The 19,712-nt window shown below is 38.5% G+C and overlaps 1 long non-coding RNA gene across 35 annotated transcripts in view; it reads right to left on the bottom strand.

The window, feature by feature from the left end:
• LOC102899317 overlaps positions 1–19,712 on the bottom strand; it is a 582,165-nt gene that overhangs the window by 504,457 nt on the left and 57,996 nt on the right. For 32 of the 35 annotated variants that reach the window (XR_006599459.1, XR_006599462.1, XR_006599435.1 and 29 more), the window contains 2 exons: positions 16,533–16,848; positions 16,291–16,423 (listed from right to left, as the gene is read on the bottom strand). This is a non-coding gene — a long non-coding RNA (uncharacterized LOC102899317). Of the gene's footprint in view, positions 1–16,290; positions 16,424–16,532; positions 16,849–19,469; positions 19,510–19,712 lie in introns of all 35 variants that reach the window. The other 3 variants (XR_006599457.1, XR_006599460.1, XR_006599437.1) reach the window with 2 other exon arrangements.

Raw genomic sequence — 19,712 nt, 5'->3', positions numbered from 1 at the left:
TTAAGTAAATAGGCAGTACATCTTAAGTAGTTAAAATGAAAAAATAACAGTTTGTAACCTGACAGCACGTTATGGCAAAAGTCTATTCTCAAAGAGAATCTAGCACATAAATCTAAGGGATGCTTAAGAATTCTTAAGAAAAACATCTAGAAATTACATAAAAAAATTATTTTTGGCCAATTAAAATAATGTTAAATCTGGACAGTCAGCACTACTTACTTGTCTAAACCACATCCTGAGAATAAATAAACAAATAAAAGCACATTCTGAAAAATTAAGATGGGACAGGTGACTAAAATTTAATATAATCTATGCTGCCTTATTTTTTTATTTAATTTTCAAGGGAGTCTGCGGTGAGGAGTATGGACCCTTGATTTATTTATTAATGAGTAATAAACGTTATAACACATTTATGGATGGAGGAAAAAAAAAAGGTGAGAACTGTCTACAGAAAGATAAAACCAATGAGAATCAACTTGATTCTGATCTTTATATAAAAATCTCATTTTGATAGTTAAGTCCTTGAGGAGAGCTCATGGTTGTGAAGCACCAGATATCTCTGAAAGCCAGAATGAAGGGTGAGGCTGAAAACAAAAGGTCTGTTGGATAATCTGCTTATAAGTTCAAACTAGCTCCCCTCCTTCTTTCTGCAATTGCTTCTCCTTTACCTAGGAGGAATAATATATCGAGTTAACCTCTAAAGAATCTGAACAACACAGCTACAGACCTAGGGACATGACGCAAAATTACAGGCCAACATATGGACATCCTCAAAGCAAAGGACATCCTGCATTCTGAACACAGACCCCACCCTGTGGTCCTAATCTGCTGACAGCCAGACAAACCCTCAGAAAGGAGAAGGGAGGCTTTGTTTCTAAAACAATAATCAACCCAAGCAAAAAGACATAAAGATACTAACATTTAGATTCCCCAATGACAGAGACTACTTTCACCCAATAACGTTATGCTTCACCTTACCTAATAAGAAGTCTCAGCCATATACCCAATTTTCAAACAGCTATTTGGTGCCTCACTATTAAAAGTATCAGCTTAGGATCATTAGATATCCAAAGAAAACCTAAAATATGAAAAACAAACAATAAAAAAGGTAAAAGGAATTTTAAGAAAAAAATAAACTTTGAAAATATGTGCAATTAATGAATCATATCATAAAACATTGACTCAAGAAAATAATATTACGGGGATATGAGAAAAAAATATAAGAGGTCAGCAAAATAAGAGCTGCTAGAAATTACCACTATCATAGCAGAAATTTTTTAAATCCAGTAGAAGAGCTAGAAGATAAAGTCAAGCTAATCACATGGATAAGGAAAAAAAAAGACAAAAAAAATGGAAAATTAAAAAAAATTATAAGAAAATCAGAAGATCAATTCAGGAGATCCAATCTCCCTTTCATGGGAATTCTACAGAGAAAAAACAAGTAAAACAAAATGAAAAGAATTTTTAAAGAAACAGTACAAGAAAAAGATTTAAAACTGAAAACACTAAGTTTGGGAGTTAAAACATAAACAATGAAAAAAGATGCATAAAGCACAATGATGAAAAATTTCAAAATAAAAAAATAGGAAATACTAAAAGTTTGTAGACATAACAAGGTCACATAAAAGGACTCAGCAGCAGTGATATGGATAACTGAAAACACTGAAGCAATGCTTTAAAAATTCTAAGGCAAAATTATTTCCAATCTATAATTCATTACCTAGCCAAAATACTACACCAAATGGAAAATCAAAATTATCATGTTTAGCCATGCAAGATATAAAAATAGCTACTTACGTACCTACCCATTCCTTTTTTTTTCTTTTTTACCTTTTCTATTCAGCTTACTACATTTTTCCATACAAAATTTGTCTGTATTTACATGATCTCAGAAGCAAAAACTCTCCAATACTCAAGGCTTTGGGGAATACAATACCAAGAGAGATGGATTGAAATAGGTAGGGAAAGAGATAAGAGTTAATGTCAAAATTCCTGGCATTATAATTTCCCCAAACAAGAATTCTAAGATTCAGTAAAGAAATAGAAAAAGGTATAGGGTCCAGGAAAAAAGCAATCCAAACCAGAAATTGGACACAGGGAATCCCACGTATGATGGTAAATGAAAATCCCAGGATAACAGCTGTGCAGGAGGCCCAGAAAGCAACAGTTGAAATTGAAGCAAGAGGTCAGAAGGCTCCAGAAAGTATTTCTCAAAAAGGGGTAGTAGGAGGACTGATGTATTTAGCAGAGTTAGAAGTGTTGTTTTCTCTTTTGGTTTGTACAGAGCTAAATGTGTGGTAGGAAAACAATAAAACAAAGAGATCACTATATGGCAGACTTTAAACGGCCCCCACTCCTGTTTTCTGGTATTCATATCTTTGTGTATGTAAATCCCTCCCCTTGAGTTTCAGGAGGACCTGTAACCTGCTTCTCATCAAAAGAATATGACAAAGATGATGAGATGCCACTCCTGTCATTACATTATGCTTTGTAAGACTCTGTCTTGCTAGCAGACTTGCTCTGCCTCTTGTTGGCCTTGAAGAAGTGATAGAAAAAACAGCAGGGTGCCTGGGTGCCTCAGTTGGTTGGGCATCGGACGGAGTCTTAATTTCAGCTCAGGTCATGATCTTATATGGTTGTGAGATGGAGTTCATGTAGGGGAGCCTGCTTGGGATTTTCTCTCTCTCTCTCTGTCTCTCTCTCTCTCTCTCTCTCTCTCTCTCCGTCCCACCCCCCTCACGTTCATTCTCTCTCAAAATAATAAAAAAACAAAAAAAGAAAGAGAGAGAGAGAGAAAGAGAAAGAAATAAGAAACAGCAATATAAAACATTAACTCCAGGGGACAAAAACTTATGTAAGAAAATGTATAGAACACTATGTGGCTTAGCCATGAATATTTATGGTCATAATGATATAAACTCTGAATGTTGACTCTATAAAATTTCTGAATTGAGAATGAGAGGGAAAGTACATATTTAGCAGAAGAAAAGTTTATAAGAAAACTAATTCCTCATCTCCATGGTAGTAGTAACAACAAAATCAATTTTTGGATTTCCATACGCTACGCAATTTTCAAGCACCAAGATACATGATTTCATATGCCGATCAGGAGCTTTATCCACCCTTCTCAACTTTCTGGGCATTCTTTCCTCTTGCCCACTTGCCTGACTTTCCATCCACCATTCCTGACACTGTCCGCCACTCCAGTTTGGCTCCTGCAACTCTTGACACCTTCCTTTTTACTAAAAGGCTGTGCATGAACATGCTCAGTGAAGCCTCTGAAGAGAACTAATCTAACCTTCCTAGTGAGAATGGAAGGATTTAGACCAAGAACACCAACCCTCCTGGGCTATATGAAAGAGAAATCAAAACTGCTGCTATTTAGAGCTATAGGATAAAGCAGTGGGTTTTCCTTGAGGTGGAGACATTTCACTCAGGACAGCTCAACATTGTTGAAGCTCCTGAGATTCTCCCCCAAATTTCAACACATCCCAATTAACTCTGAGGACACCATTGAAGGGGGAGAAGAGAGACCTAAAATCAAAGAAAGTCATAGAAATGTAGTGAACAGAGACGCATCCTATAAATATTCATAAATTTCTGTGAAGTGTCTTATCTTCACTGAAAAATTTTATTTCATAAAATAACTTTTTACCAGTTTGATATTTTCAGAACTATATTCATAACTCATGGAATAAAATACTAAGCAACATAAATATTGAAATGCCAAGATTATCGTTGTATTTAAGTAGTGCAATCAATTTATAGCAAGATACCAACAGATGCTACATAAAATTTTATAATAAATAAATAGCTATAAAAACACACTATTTTGTATGGAGGCAAATACCAGGAGAATTTGAATATCACCTCTTTATTCTACAGGATACTGATGTCACATTTCTATATAATATGGACTCTTACCATTTTTAATATGCATTTTGAAGTTATAATAATTAGAATGATTTGATAATGGCCTCAAAGTCAATAAACAGATTGATTTGCCACTATAGAAAATTAAAGATTTTCGCAAATAAAGTTTGTGATCAAGCAGACTTTTCAAAAGAACTAAGAAAGAACTGGTTACATGACTGGCATACCTGGGTAGATAATATTGGACACAATCACAGGCCTCATGTGTAAAACTAAGACAAGCTACCCTTGGTGTGGAAAACAAAATCACATGTTTTTAGTAAACATGAGTAGTGTTTTGTTGATCTTCAAATTTGCTATTACATAATTACTGAAGAAAGTCTACTCACAGCACTAACATAAACTCACATATCCCTCACAAAGTAGTCTCTCTCTCCTTGGGGGGAAAAAAAAAAAAAAAAACTTCTCTAAACTTCTAGAAGTGAGGCTTTGACTCAGAGGTCTGAGTTGAAGTCCCATCTCTGCAAACCAATTCTGGAACTTAGGGCAAACAATATAACCCTAAACCTCTGCTTCTTTCTTTTAAAAAATGGGGTGAATAACTGCTGATAAAAACAAGTTATCTCATTTAATTTCACGGCAACCCTATGTAGACCTGCCTTGAAGACAATAAAGCACCTAAATGAGTAATTGGTATTACAGTGATTACTGCTTAAAGGGACAAATTCACATAGAACTCTTGGTAGAAAAAAGTATATTCCCAAGATTTGGGGGGAAATATATATGTAAGTTCCTACTAAGAGTCAGTGTTCCTGATGAGAATAGATTGCATTTTTATAGTTCTATTTTAGAAATAACACATTTCAAGAATAAATTATTTTACTTCTAAGAAACACTTGAATTCAATAATAAGAAAATGAGCAACCCAATTAAAAATAGGCAAAAGATCTGAACAGACACTTCACCAAAAAAGATACACAGATGGTAAATAAGCAAATGAAAAGATGTTCAACATCATATGTCATTAGAAAACTGCAAATCAAAACAAGAATGAGAAATTACAATTTAAAAATAGGCAATTAAAAAATAGGCAAAAGATCTGAACAGACATTTCACCAAAAAAAGATACACAGATGGAAAATAAGCATATGAAAAGATGCTCAACATCATATGCCATTAGTAAATTACAAATTAAAACAACAATGAGATATTACACACCTGTTAGAATGGGAAAAATCTATAAAACACAATACTAAGCACTAGCAAGGTGTGGAGTATCAGGAACCCTCACTGCTAGTAGCAATGCAAAATGGCATAGCTACTTTGAAAGACAAATAGTTCCTTACAAAACTAAACATGCTCTTACCATATGATCAGCAATCATGTTCTTAGCTATGTCCTAAAAAAAGTTGAAAATTTGTGTCCAAAAAAAAAAAACAATGTGCACACAAATGTTTTATAGCAGCTTTATTCTTAATTGTGAAAACCTAGAAACAATTCATTCACCTTCAGGAGATGAACGAATAAATAAGCTGCGGTATATCCTGACAATGGAATTTTATTCAGTTCTAAAAAAGAAGTGAGCTATCAAGGCATGAAAAGATATAGAGGAAATTTAAATGTGTATTATTAAATTAAAGAAGCCAACTGAAAAGGCTACATACGATCCAACTATATAGCATTCTGGAAAAAGGCAAAACTATGAAGACAGTAAAAGAGATCAACAGTTGCCAAGGACTAGGGGTAAGGAGGGATAAATGGATGGAGCACAAAGGATTTTTAGAGCAATGAAACTACATGAATCGTACTATACTGGAGAATACATTTGTCCAAACCCATAGAACGTGCAACACCAAGAGTGAACTTTAATGTAAACAATGGACTTTGGAGAATAGTGATACGTCAATGTAGGTTCTTCAATTGCAACGAATATACCATGCTGGAGCAGGATTTTGACAGTAAGGGAAGCTGGGCTTATATGGGGGCACAGAATACATGGGAAATCTCTGTACCTTCTGCTCAATTTTGCTGTGAACCCAACACTGTTTTAAACATAAAATCTATTTGTTAAAAAGCACTTATTTCCAAATAATATATTTAACTGCTAGAAGCATAGAAGCACATTTAAGTAACTAAAATTGAGGTGCAACATAGGGTAGACAGTTTAGGGTTTTCTAGGGTAGTTAAATAACATGATGTTTAGAATCCTAAATATATTTGGCTTTTAATTTACTCCTTGCAAAGTTCAATGTTATAATAAACAAACCCTTAAATAAATTCAAGAGACCACAGAAAGCATTTGAATGAAAATCATTGGTTTAAGGTATTTAGATTAGTTCAATTCCAAAAATTCTATACGGATTACCATAAAGGAGGTAAATCTGGGATACTATCAACACCATCATTTGTTTAAATTCATTTCTGAAAAGCACAGATCTTAAAGTTAGGCCAACCAGTTCACTTAGGAGTTTTTAAATTAAATGCCAAAAACTTGGAAAGTTGGTGAAACAGGAATATTTCATACCAGGAATTTTCCATACCAGGAAAAAAAGTCTTGAACAGCATATTAGCTGGGACACTTTTAATTTTAAATGACAGAGGCCCAACTCAAACTAGTCTGGATTCAGAGTCCAGAGTGCTCACCATTACACCAGAGAACTACCATAACTCAAACTAGTTTAAGGAAAATAAAAGGAGTTGGGAAATTTACTGTTTCCCCTAGGAAACAGAGTAAACCAGATTAGGTTAGGAGTAGGTCTCCCTCTTCCTTCCTCCAGTGTCCCCAATCCTAATGCCTTCTTTCTCCTTCTCTCTCCCACTCTTTCCTTCACTCTCCCCATCTTTGTCTTTTCCCTCATTTTTTCTTATTGAAGATTTGATTCTTCCCAGTAGTGGGAGATGGACATGGCCTGCAGTTGGCACTATGCTTACAAAACCTGTAGTAGCCACCTCAGAGGAAGAAGAGAATATTTATTTCCCAGAGCCACCACATAAAATTCCAATGATATAATCTGACTGACCCAGGCTGCATCATGTGCCCATCTCTAGGTCAAAACTCATTAACTTCACTTGGCATGGAAAGGAAAATGCCCCCCAAATGAGAAGGGCAGAAATGGAAGGAAAAAAAAAAAGTGGGGAGGGAAATTAAGACAACAGATGGATCAATATATTTAATTTGGTTAACTTCTATTAAAATATTTGGTAGAAAAATGTGTTTTAAAATCAAAAGTCCTAGGACAAAAATTATATCTTCATCGGGAAATCCAGAAATAAGTTCTTTCTGAAGATACTCTAAAATTGGATAATGAAGATGTAGAGTACATTAGCCAATCAGATGACAATGAGTACTTCAGAAAGCATTTTCTTGAAAACAAAATGTGGCTGACATTCTCCTTTAACTATACCCTCTTGTCAAGATGAATGCCTTTCTTCATTGCCTGTTCAGATTTTTTTTTAAACAATTTTTTTTTCACCATGAAGCTATAATCAGTTTGTGGAACTCTGAATGACTGGTTTACATGACAAATGACTATGGATTAGATTTCAAAGTATTAATAGTATATTTGCATGAAAAATGTTCACAGGAGATCCTGGGAGGTTTGGTTGGTTAAGCACCCTGCTCTTCATTTCTGCTCATGTCATGATCTCATGGTTTCATGAGCTCGCGCCCCACATCAAGCTCTGTCCACTGACCTCAAGTAGGCTTCCTGGGATTCTCCCTCTCTCCCTCTCCCCCGTTCATGTTGTTTCTCTCAAATAAACTTAAAAAAAAACGTTCTCCACATAAATAAAAAGGTTTTACCTTACTTCTGAGATGAAACCGAAATTAAATTAAATAATTACATCCATTCCATGGATAATTCAGATTTTTTAAATTCCGTTTTCCTTGGAGCGCCTGGGTGGCTCAGTCGGTTAAGCGTCCAACTTAGTTCAGGTCATGATCTCGGGGTTCGTGAGTTTGAGCCCCACATTGGGCTCTGTGCTGACAGCTCTGGGCCTGGAGCCTACTTCAGATTCTATGTGTCCCTCTCTCTCTGCCCCTCCCCCACTCGTGCTCTGTCTCTGTCTCAAAAATAAATATAAACATTAAAAAAAAATTTCAAACTTTGTTTTTCACAAGTGGATATCTTGGAGGTACGGAAGTTTGCCCAAATTAACATTCCTTGCCTTGTGTGACAATTCAAAACTCAACATTGGTAAATATATATTAACAAAACCCTCATCTTCTTTAGAATAGCCATTTTCATACCAAGTTCCCTGGAGTTTTTCTTTCACAGAAATGTTGATTCTAACAGGCTTATGATAGTGGTTGCTCTGTTCAATTAGATCTCACTGAATAGGACAAGGTAAGTTGTAAAGTAAAATTAACCTTCAAGTCAATGATTTCCCAAAGATTTGAAGAATTCTGCTCCTCATAAATATCTCCAAAATCCTAAATGACAACTCAAGGAAAGCAAGCTTACAGACTTTGTTCCCAGTTCTGTTTTCAACCTCAAATGAAGTGTAAACTCAGATAAGCTCAGTGGCATCTCAAGTTCCAACTACATCACCACTAACATAGCTAACAAATACCTTCCAATCTCTTTCCGTCCTGACTTTCCTGCAGTGCATTATCTATTCATGTATTTACACTGTAATGAGATTTGGTAAACAGCTGGCAGTGAGAGAAGATAGATTTTATAAGGCTAATTCTTCCTGTGGTGCCTAAATGGGGTGTTTCTCAATTAGAAGGGGGCTTCCAAATGTGGGGCAAAGATCCTGTGGAAGCCAGTAGCACAGAAGATGAAAGAATTCACCTGATGCAGAACAAAGGAAATAATTTACTGAATACACCAAAAGAGTGGTGGGCAGGACAGCAGAGAGGCTGTCCGCAACAAGGCAGTGGCGGGCGGGAGAGGGGGGTGGCTGCTTTTAAGGAGGAAAACTGAGGAGGTATGGCAATGTATGGAATTTTCCCTTTTTTGGTAACTGTGCCTAGTTTTAAGTCGCCCATTGGTTAGTTAGGGCCTATGGACATTTTGAGGTGGGTCATTCTAATGGGCCTGTTCGTATTCAGCCAGGTGGTTGGTCACTGTGGGCCCTTTCCATATTCCATTGTTCAAGTCTGTGTGCCTGAAAGTAGCCTCCATATTCCCCTTTGACAGATCAACAATGACAAATCTTTGGCATTTGGGTGGAGGTTTCATCTTCAGAAGCTTCTTCCTGAATGAAAGGCATAGAAATGTCCCTACTTAAATTTGTTGCTCCATCAGGGGTTCTGGGCATTTATAGACCAGAGCATGGTATTATATTAACTTGCTAATAAGTGATTTGAGTGAAATCCCTTGGCAGCCAGGACCATGGGATTTGGGGGAGGGGACCCTCCGATGGAATGGATTAGAATCCCTATTTAAGCATCATTCATATACAGAATTGTTGGATTCTATAAGAGACAAATTTAACAAAGAGATTAAAGAGAGGGGGATCAATAATTAAGAGTAGAAGTATTGAGGCCAGGGGTCCTAAGAAGTGAAGCCAAGATATCCATGAACAGATTTCTTTCCAGGAAATCCATCCTTGTGTTGCACAGTCCCAGAAGGAGGAAGCCAAAAGGAGGATAACATGGAAAAGAAAACTTAGCCCCAAAAGTGGGGAGGACTGAATTGTGAGAGTAGGACATCAAGGAGGGAACAGGTCCAGCTAAGTTATGATTTCTGACCAAGTGAATTCAGAGAGGTCATCCTGAACAAAAAGGTGGAGAATGAAGTCTTGGAATTGGGAACGAGAGCTCTTGAGAGTCTCAGGAGGAACGTATTGAGAGTGTTTTTCTAAGTTCATTATGATGCAATTGACATGGAAATTCAGTTATTTCTGTGACACAAAACACTCTAATACTCAGAACAGAGTCAGGACCTTATACCAGAAGGTAACATACCAAATAAGCCCAATTAGTCAGAGGTTTTGTTTAGAATTTTAAATCTTGGGGAAGTTTGTTAATACCTTAGAAAGTTTAAATGCAATGCCTAGGGGCACCTGGGTGGTTCAGTCGGATAAGCCTCCAACTTCAGCTCAAGTCATGATCTCACGGTTCGGTTCGTGGATTCGAGCCCCGTGTCGGGCTCTGTGCTGACAGCTTAGAGCCTGGAGCCTGGAGCCTGGAGCCTGCTTTGGATTCTGTGTCTCCCTCTCTCTCTACCCCTTGCCCACTCTCTCTCTCTCTCTCTCTCTCTCTCAAAAATAAACATTAAAAAAAATTTTAATGCACATGCCTAAATAGAATTATGGGTCATCAAACACTTGATAAAGACAAAACATAGAAATTGGTTTTTCTAGGCAAAGAAAAAACAATTTCGTTTACATTTTCTTACCAAGAGCAGACCAACGATCTAAAAACTCTGTGTTTATAAAGGAGAAGAGCAGAATTTTGAGCTGAGAAACCTCAGTCTCCGGTGAAAACTAAGTAAAACTAAGTAACTAATTGTGAACTGTTACACCAGTATTCTTTCAATGGCAAATGTGTGAAATCTATTAAGCACAAAGTATGTTTGCCAACAGGCCCAAATATCCTCAGTTTCTTTGCAATAAGTCAAAAGCAGATAAACCATATATTAGTAATCAATGCTTTAGTATTTTATCTTATTTGGAAAATGATATCCAATGAATTCAATCCCATTTATCATCTAAGCAAAACTTTAAAGTTTCAGGTTACCAAAGGCTTTGAAAGCTATCTTAACATTATAGGGGCGCCTGGGTGGCGCAGTCGGTTAAGCGTCCGACTTCAGCCAGGTCACGATCTCGCGGTCCGTGAGTTCGAGCCCCGCGTCAGGCTCTGGGCTGATGGCTCGGAGCCTGGAGCCTGTTTCCGATTCTGTGTCTCCCTCTCTCTCTGCCCCTCCCCCGTTCATGCTCTGTCTCTCTCTGTCCCAAAAATAAATTAAAAAAAAAAAAACAACGTTGAAAGCTATCTTAACAATTACCTATAAGAACTTTGAGACAGACAAAATTAACCATCATTTTAACTCATCATTTTGGGGAAAATTGCAACAGAGATAACACAAGCTTATTTGACCTTTAGCAACCCTTGGTAGAATGAAAGTCTCAATTAGTTAAAAGACCACATGACGTTCCACCTGGGTCCACTTAAAGTCAATTTGTTTCCCACCTCAGTTTTTACCTGGGGCACAGGTGAGGAAATCTAAAGTGAGCAGTGCAAGTCCAAGAGGGTGGTCTTCACTCCTGGACAGAGAGGGGAGGAAGTGGCCCCATGATGACATAGAACCAGTTATACAGGCTGCACACAAGGTGGTGTAGAAATGGGAGGAAGGGAAGGCAGAAGAGGCAGAGTACTGAGTACTGAGTACAGAGTACTGAGTACTCAGAGTACTGCCAGAAGGCAGAGAAAAAGGATTCCTGTTTCTTAAACTTGGCTTTGGCTTATCAGCTCCCACAGGGGAGCAGAAACCACGTTTCCCCCACCCTCCCACCCACCTAGCAAGTAAAAATACAGGCAGTTCATGTCAAGCCTTGGAGAAGACAAGGACCTTCCCCAAAGAGAGTTTCAGCAACTGCTTGAGAATATATTCCTTAAAGACCCCATCCCAAGGTAGACTAACCAGAGACAGCTGGCTCCAAGTATCATAGTCATTAACCGGGTAAATGAGTGAGGGAGAGGCCCCCACATCTATTAGGAGTTGGAACAGTGAGAGAGTCAGCGTCCAATATGTCGGAAGGCAGCTGATTATCAGCCGAACACATTCGGCAAGAGGCTCTTATGTCAGCGTCCTGATTTAGGGCCATGAAATGAAGCAAGGCACGTAGGGGACTTCTGACCATTGGCAGGGGTTGCAGCAAAGGAGGTCAAGCTGGAAAATAGTATTAGAAGAGAGAGTTCTGTGGGAGAGCCATACCTCTGGATCTGGGCGTTTGTCCTGAGGCCAGGAAACATCAGGCTTTGGGAGCCAAATTTGTTAAAGAAGACAGCCCAAGAGCGAGGAGGTGGGAAGGACAGGCCGCCGACTCCCAAAGGGACCTCCCGCCGAAGGTAGTGCAGCTCTGACGCAGGTCTCGATTTCAGTCAGGGTGGCCTGCTGACCTGATAAAGGACTGCACCTAACAGGAGGTGGCGGACTCTTCTGGTGGCGTCCCACCCCAGACAGGAGTCACGGCAGTTTCGGGACGACAGACCTTTTTGGGATGCCCGACCGAGAGGGTCCCGGCAAAAGGCATGGAACTTCCTGTTGGGGCGTCCCTTGGCAGCAGGGATAGCCGGAGACCACCGTGGCCAGACCGAATCGGAACAAGGAGAGGGAAGACTCACCCCCTCAGACGCGCGGAAACGCATTGTCCGCAGGTCAAGATGGCAGCTGGATCTCCGGGGAACAGAGGCAGAGGGGCGGAAGGAGAAAGAAGTGAGGCGGCCGACAGCCTGTGTCTGGAAAGGGTCCCAACAGAGTCCACAACCTGTGCGGATTCGCCCCGGGCGAACTCTTAGTTGCCGCAGTCTTTGGAAACAGACTGCGGAGGACAGAACGAGAGAGCAACGGGAAGGGGTTCTGTATCCACACAGGTGCGAGCAGTCTGACCTGTTTGCTCTCAGACCTTCAGACCCCACCAGGGGGCTATCCTGGCCAGTGGCCTTCCATTGTTAGAGGAGTACTATAAAAGATAAGATTCTGTAGGCAGAGAGAGAAAGGTAAGGAACTGAGGTCCCCGGGGGGGGGGGGGGGGGGGGGGGGGGGAAGCGCTTCTTTTGAAACGATGCTGGGAGTGTCTGACCACCGCAAACCCCTCAGGCTTAAGGTTCCTCTTAAGAATGTGACAGACAACACCTACCCACCCCTCAGGTTTCCCTCAGGAATTTGACAAAAGACCTGACTAAACATAAGTACACCTTCAAGGATCACCCACAAGCAACTGGTATGGCCATAGACCACCCCTCATACAATAGGAGCCAACCAATCCAGTTGGTCAACCTAGGCAATAAGGGTAGAACCAGAGAAGAAAAGGGGCCAATCAAAAATTTATAAAACCAAGTCCCTTGCCTATAGTGTGTGTGTGTGGGGGGGGGGGGGTATTCACTTTCTAATGCCCCCACTCGGAAAAGAGAGGTTTGAGGCTATTCTTACTTTCTGATCTTATACTCTAATAAACTTGTGCCTGCTGCTCATTTTAGCCTGCGTCCACCTCTTCATTCTTCCAAGCTGTGAGACAAATCCTGAGGTAAAAAATCCTGCAACAGACTGCTGGTAGGAATGCAAACTGGTGCAGCCGCTCTAGCAAACAGTATGGAATTTCCTCAAAAGATTAAAAATAGAAATACCCCACGATCCAGTAGTTCTACTACTAGGTATCTATCCAAGGGATACAAGTGTGCTGTTTCAAAGGGGCACGTGCACCCAAATGTTTATAGCAGCACTATCAACAATAGCCAAAATATGGAAAGAGTCCAAATGTCCATCGACAGATGAGTGGGTAAAGATGTATGTATATACAATGGAGTTTTACTCAACAATCAAAAAGAATGAAATCTTGCCATTTGCAACAAATGTGGATGGAACTAGAGTGTATTATGGTAAGCAAAATTAGAGAAACACAAATATCATATGACTTCACTCGTATGTGGAATTTAAGATACAAAACAGATGAACATAGGGCCGGGAAGCAAAAATAATATAAAAACAGGGAGGGGGACAAAACAAACTCTTTTTTTTTTTTATTTTTTTTTCAACGTTTATTTATTTTTGGGACAGAGAGACAGAGCATGAACGGGGGAGGGACAGAGAGAGAGGGAGACACAGAATCGGAAACAGGCTCTAGGCTCTGAGCCATCAGCCCAGAGCCCGACGCGGGGCTCCAACTCATGGACCGCAAGATCGTGACCTGGCTGAAGTCGGACGCTTAACCGACTGCGCCACCCAGGCGCCCCCAAAACAAACTCTTAAATACAGAGAACAAACAGGGTTCCTGGAGGGGTTATGGGTGGGGGGATGGGCTAAATGGGCAAAGGGCATTAAGGAGGACACTCGTTGGGATGAGCATTGGGTATGTAAAAGGCGAATCACTGGATTCTACTCCTGAAATCATTATTGCACCATATGCTAACTAACTCAGATGTAAATTTAAAAATAATTATATATATATTCACAACAACAATAAAATCCTGCAACATTACTAGGGTTAGACTACTAAAGAGCCAAAAAGAGAAAGGAGGGAGTGGAGGGTCCCTCCAGAAGGCAAAAGGTGAAATCCTTCACACTTTCAGGCAAGGGTGATCTGGCTGGTTCCCCCTTGGGACTTTGGATCCTCACCTAGAAGTAACCTCTGCTGATGCACATCATCAGTTCCCCAAGGAGTACTAGAGTTGGTCCACCAAGGAAAGTCCCAAGAGATTCCTGGAGAATCTGGGGAGAGCAAAGGCTCCTTGTGCAGAGTTCCCCCAAGTGTGGGGTGGGCCACAAAGTCCCCCCATACGGGACACCAAATATGGTGCCTAAATGGGGTGTCTCTGGATCTGATGGGGGCCTCCAAATGTGAGGGCAAAGATCGGGTGGAAGTTGGTGGCACTGAAGGTAAAAGAATTCACCTGAGGCAGAACAAAGCAGGTAGAAATTTATTGAATACACCACTAGGGAGTGGTGGGCAGGACAGCAGAGGAGAGACTGTCCACCCGGAGGCAGTGGGTGAGGGCTGCTTTAAAGGGGGAAGATGAGGAAGCATGACAATGTATGGAATCTTCCCTTTTTCAGTAACAGTGCCTAGTTCTAAGTAGCCCATTGGTCAGTTAGTGCCATATGGATATATGCCAAATATATGTATATTTCCAGGTGGGTCACCTGATGGGCCTGTTTAAAGTCAGCCAGGTGTTGCCTGTGGGCCCTTTCTACATTACATTGTTCAAGCCTGTTTGCCTGAAAGCCGCCCCTACATTCCTCATGGTATACAGTCTTTCACAAGTGCTTTTAGTCACAATGAAATAAGAAAGAATACCAACTGCAATCAACTAGGAATGCACAGAGAGAGTGTGATTTTATACATCCTAGTTATTCATAAACTGAATTGAATTCAACATGTCTTGGGCCTGGGATTATAAATAACATCTGAAGCAAGATTTTTCCAATATGGAAGAATATTTTTTTTCTGTAAGCCCTTGACCTTGAGCTTGCTATCCTAAGCCCCCAGACACTTGATTCATTTCTGGACACCTGATTGCCACTGCTAAATGCATTCTGTTCTCATCTATTGCCTGTTCAACTTCTTTGGTTACCTGGATGCAACTCCTAGATTCTAGCCTGTGCCTGTATTTCTATACTTACTCTCCTTTTTAACCTGATTTTAACCTAAAGATTTTCCTTGTATCTACGTTTATATACTTTCATTCAGTATATTTGGGCTTCTGGCTTCTATTCCCAGACATATCCCTCCTCTGGTGGCCTCTTGACTGAAATATAATTAATATTAAAATGTGTTTGCCTTTCCTGAGTATACAACAACCAGTGGCAATAGGAAGAATATAGAGAGAAGGGCATCCTTCAGTTAAACATTCTCTTTGGAGAGTCTACAAATGATACAAACATTGCTAGACAATCAAAAGCTCGTTGTATTGAAGGCTGATTAATTTTACCTAATTATTCAATTCTTTTATTATCTGAAACATTTCCATTTCTCTTTATTATCTACCTTTTTACCATTTCACTAAATTGAAACATTAACATTTCTTAAACCAATATCTAAAGTGAGATTTAGAGGAGCGCCTGGGTGGCTCAGTCGGTTAAGCATCTAACTTTGGCTCAAGTCATGATCTCATGGTTCCATGGTTCGTGGGTTTGAGTCCCACGACAGGCTGTGTGCTGATGGCTCAGAGCCTGAAGCCTGCTTCCGATTCTGTGTCTCCTCTCTCTCTCTGTCCCTCCCACACTCATGTTCTGTCTCTCTCTTCTTCAAAAAAAATAAACATTAAAAAAAATTTTAAGTGAGATTTAGAATTTGTGAATTTCAGTGATTTGCGCACCATTGTCAAATCAAGAGTCAACACTTTCAGAAGAAATACCTAAAATCTAGATAGTTCCAAAAGATTTAAATATTTCGTCATTCTAAAACTGAGGTTTTCAGGGGTGTAGCAAGAAGAAAACGTATGCCAACTTTTTCTGAAAAGTAGCGGGGAGTCAACTTATTGATGCCAGTAGCTAAAAAATTGCTTTAAACTAATTTCCTTTTGGATAATTTGTACATTACATTTTCCACTCACCTACCTTTATCCTTATATGTGTTGTTTTGTCTGGCTGTTATTATATAAAATATATGTTTCAGTCACTACTTAAAATTCAGGGGCATAATAAAAACAATTTAATCCTTTGCCATTTTAGCATTTCGCTACACTGACAAGAATACACAGCATTGAAAAAAATGAGGATATCATTTTTTATCATGTTTTAATCTTACATCTTAAATCTATTCTTGTATCTTCAATCAGTTCTTTCTTATAGTTTTAGCTATTTGAGTATGGCTGCTTTGTTAGGCAGGATTTTTTCCAAGCTTCTTTTTTCAGTTGCTTTCCAAAGGTGCAAAAATAATCCTGTCACAACAGAGAAGAAGAGCTTATAAAGATGCTTTAAAAACCTTATCACCAGGAAACAGTGCACAGTGCATTGTATAATATAGTGTCTTAAAATACTTCTGCTTACCTCCTCATTGATGCTGCTACAATATTTACATAACACTGCTAACTAATTCTTCATTATGTAGATTATTTATCCTTTCTCTTGGAGACTGTCTTCCCAGCACATTTAATATTATCGAAGAGAGGCATTGTTTTTATTTCTACCTGTTTAGCAGCAATGTATCTCTTCTCAGTTCTGGGGCTCCATTAGTGGGTCAGGATTCATGTTTACTGCTCCTTGGGGTAAGAAATGAAAGTAGGAGGAGGTCTGTGGCAGGACAGAGTCTTGGCTAGCCATCAAGGCAAGTTGTTTATGGATGCAGGATGGGTTATTTCAAAACCTGAAAAAAATAAAAGAAAGGAGCAGTTGTGGTTCAGAGGAACAGTTGTCCTGGGAACAAAAAAGTGAAAGTGGAAACTAATATTTTTAAAAATATTTCAACAAAAAGACACTTTTAGTACAAGATACCTTAGAGGCTGGGGAAAATTATTTGAAGCATTAAATATTTTCAAGACTTTCTGCATTGAATACATTTTTAAACCCTAGGCAAGATGTTTTTTGTTAACATTTCATGTTGAAGAGTTGATTCACATCAGAAACAAACAAACAAAAAATCCTATTTCCATGTGACAGAGGAGCACTCCAAGGCAAATAGCATATAGGCATTTGGCTCTACCTAGTTTCAACCTGAAGGTCAATCCAGATGGACAAGGCCTTTGAGTTCCCTCTTTAACACTTCAACACTCTGTTAAGCCTCCTTTCCCATTAATCTTGTTGTACATGTGTCTACCATTACAGCACAGTGCCTCAGGCCGAGATCACCTAGCTTCCAACACCGTTGTTGGTCCCACTCCACAAATAAGTCACCTCATCAAGCAGCAACCAACAATGTCTTGGCTCATACCCACACCCTAATCTCCTGACGCTTAAATACACTGCTTCTCAAATACATCCCTCCTCCAGAAGCTAGGGAAATGAAGCCTAGAGGTCACTTCCAAGCTAGGTTTTTCCATGATTCCTACCAATTCCCCAAGCAACACCAAAGGCAGATATTTACAGTAATAGAGTTGCTGACCTGCCTTAGATTTGCTGAGGGAAAAAAAAAAAACAAAAACAAAAAACATCCAGGTTAACATTTTTTTTTTCTTAGCTGAAACGATCAACATCTAAATTTTAGAGGTTCTATAAACCTGTATATTTTGATGTACTAAACCTGGCTGTGTTTATATATAGAGTGGCCATCCACCCTTTTTCTCACCAAGTCAAACAATAAAATCAGGATCATTCTGTCAAATAAATGCAGTAGTCCTTCCAAACCAAATGACCAAATTCATATGGTCATTTAATGAGCAAATTACACCTTTTAATATGTCTAGCTAAACATTAAAGTCATGTGATAATTAAGGCTTTGAATATATATATATATATATATATATATATATATATATATATATATATGTGTGTGTGTGTGTGTATATTACTAGAGTATGAAACCTTCCCTATTTCTTATAAAGTTAAAAAAATAAATATTTATTGACTAGTAGAAAAGTGACACTGAACTGCGGACTTTCACAAAGTTGCTCCTCAGTGATGCTATGAGTTGGATTTTAACATCCATTCAAACTGAGGAGAAAAACAGCCTCACAGAGAACAAGTGACTTCCCAAGGTTACTCAAGCCATTAAACGAGCTCTGATTCAGTTCTCCCAACTCCAGCCCCAGTGTTATTTCCACTACTTGATGCTGCAACTCATTTGAAAATTTAATCATAAAGAATACTATATCATTAATCTACCAACATGTTTTCATTCCACCTTGTAAAATTTGCTGAGTAAAAATGCTGTCCTCTGTTAAACTGCATAACCTTGGACAGGGCTAGGGTAGTTCTGATGTATTGAAACAGATCTGATTACAAACCTACATCAAACTATAGGATTAAGAATTTGAAAAGCAAAAGTAAACTTTAGAGCTCACAGTTCTGTTTCCAGCAAGAATGTTTTTAGATGATTTATAATGGGAATTTTTCAAATTACTTATTATAATAAAAATACTTGATTGTACTTAGTAACTGTACATAAGCATATTTTAAACCATTTTAAGAGGATGAACATGATTTAAAACTCCTTATACTAATTTCTGCCTGATGTAGAGGACTTATAACAGATGCATTAAGGAGATTTAATGAACTTCACAAGGATAAAACTTACAACAGAGCACTTTCTTTAATGCTGAATTTTAACTCTTATACAATACTAGTTTAAGAGTACATTAATGAGCTTTAAAAAATCTAAGTAGATTTAATGTGTTTGGGGTTTTAGTTTTTGTCTATCCATAATGCAGAAGGGTGTGTTGTCTCATATGAAATTTTGTTGAACTGTAGATAAGTCATTTTTATGATCCTGTAAATAGCACTACATATTATATTAAGTGTGTTCAGTAGGTATTAAATAATCATTTTGACTTAGTTCCACAATTTACATGCAATACATTACTTTAACTTCTGGACCAAAGAATGGTATGCTAAAAGTGCTATTTGACAACTGGACATAACTGAATGACTACTATTTTGTTAAAATGAAATTAATAACAAGTGCAGCCATTTCATGTGCAGTGTATTCATCTCTGGTGCTTTAGATTCTTATGCGATTTGGGTCGTAATGTAAATAAAATACCTTTTGTCCTTTCTGTATGATCCCCAGTGGGTATTTGTTGGCATTTTCTCTACACTAAGCAACGTACTATTGTTGACAAATATCAAGGTAGGAGAAAGAAAGAAAGAAAGAAAGAAAGAAAGAAAGAAAGAAAGAAAGAAAGAAAGAAAGAAAGAAAGAAAGAAAGAAAGAAAGAAGAAAGAAAATTAAAAAAGAAAACTACCTTTTATAGTTTTTTAAATATAGGATTAATCATTTTCTATAGCTATCAACTATTCTAATTAGCAGGTCTATTATTTAATCATCCCCACCTTGTTATTCTTTTCATTCTCATACTTGATTCTTGGCTACCTGAGAAAATAGAAGTTTCAGGCCTTGTGAATATACATGTGAATTCCACCTATTTTTAGTTGAAAAATCCTCTTCAATATTTTTGTATGCTAGCAACTTGGTTCAGATAGAGCTTATATTCCCTGCATAATCCAATAAAAATAGCTTATGTGTGTTTAAAGTGCTTTATACATATTAATATTCTTACCAATACATTTGATCCT

Source organism: Felis catus, chromosome B3 (assembly GCF_018350175.1).
Source record: "Felis catus isolate Fca126 chromosome B3, F.catus_Fca126_mat1.0, whole genome shotgun sequence".
Lineage (NCBI taxonomy): Eukaryota > Metazoa > Chordata > Mammalia > Carnivora > Felidae > Felis > Felis catus.
Note: the sequence above shows the minus strand (reverse complement) of the source record. Positions and strands in the feature narration are given on the sequence as shown.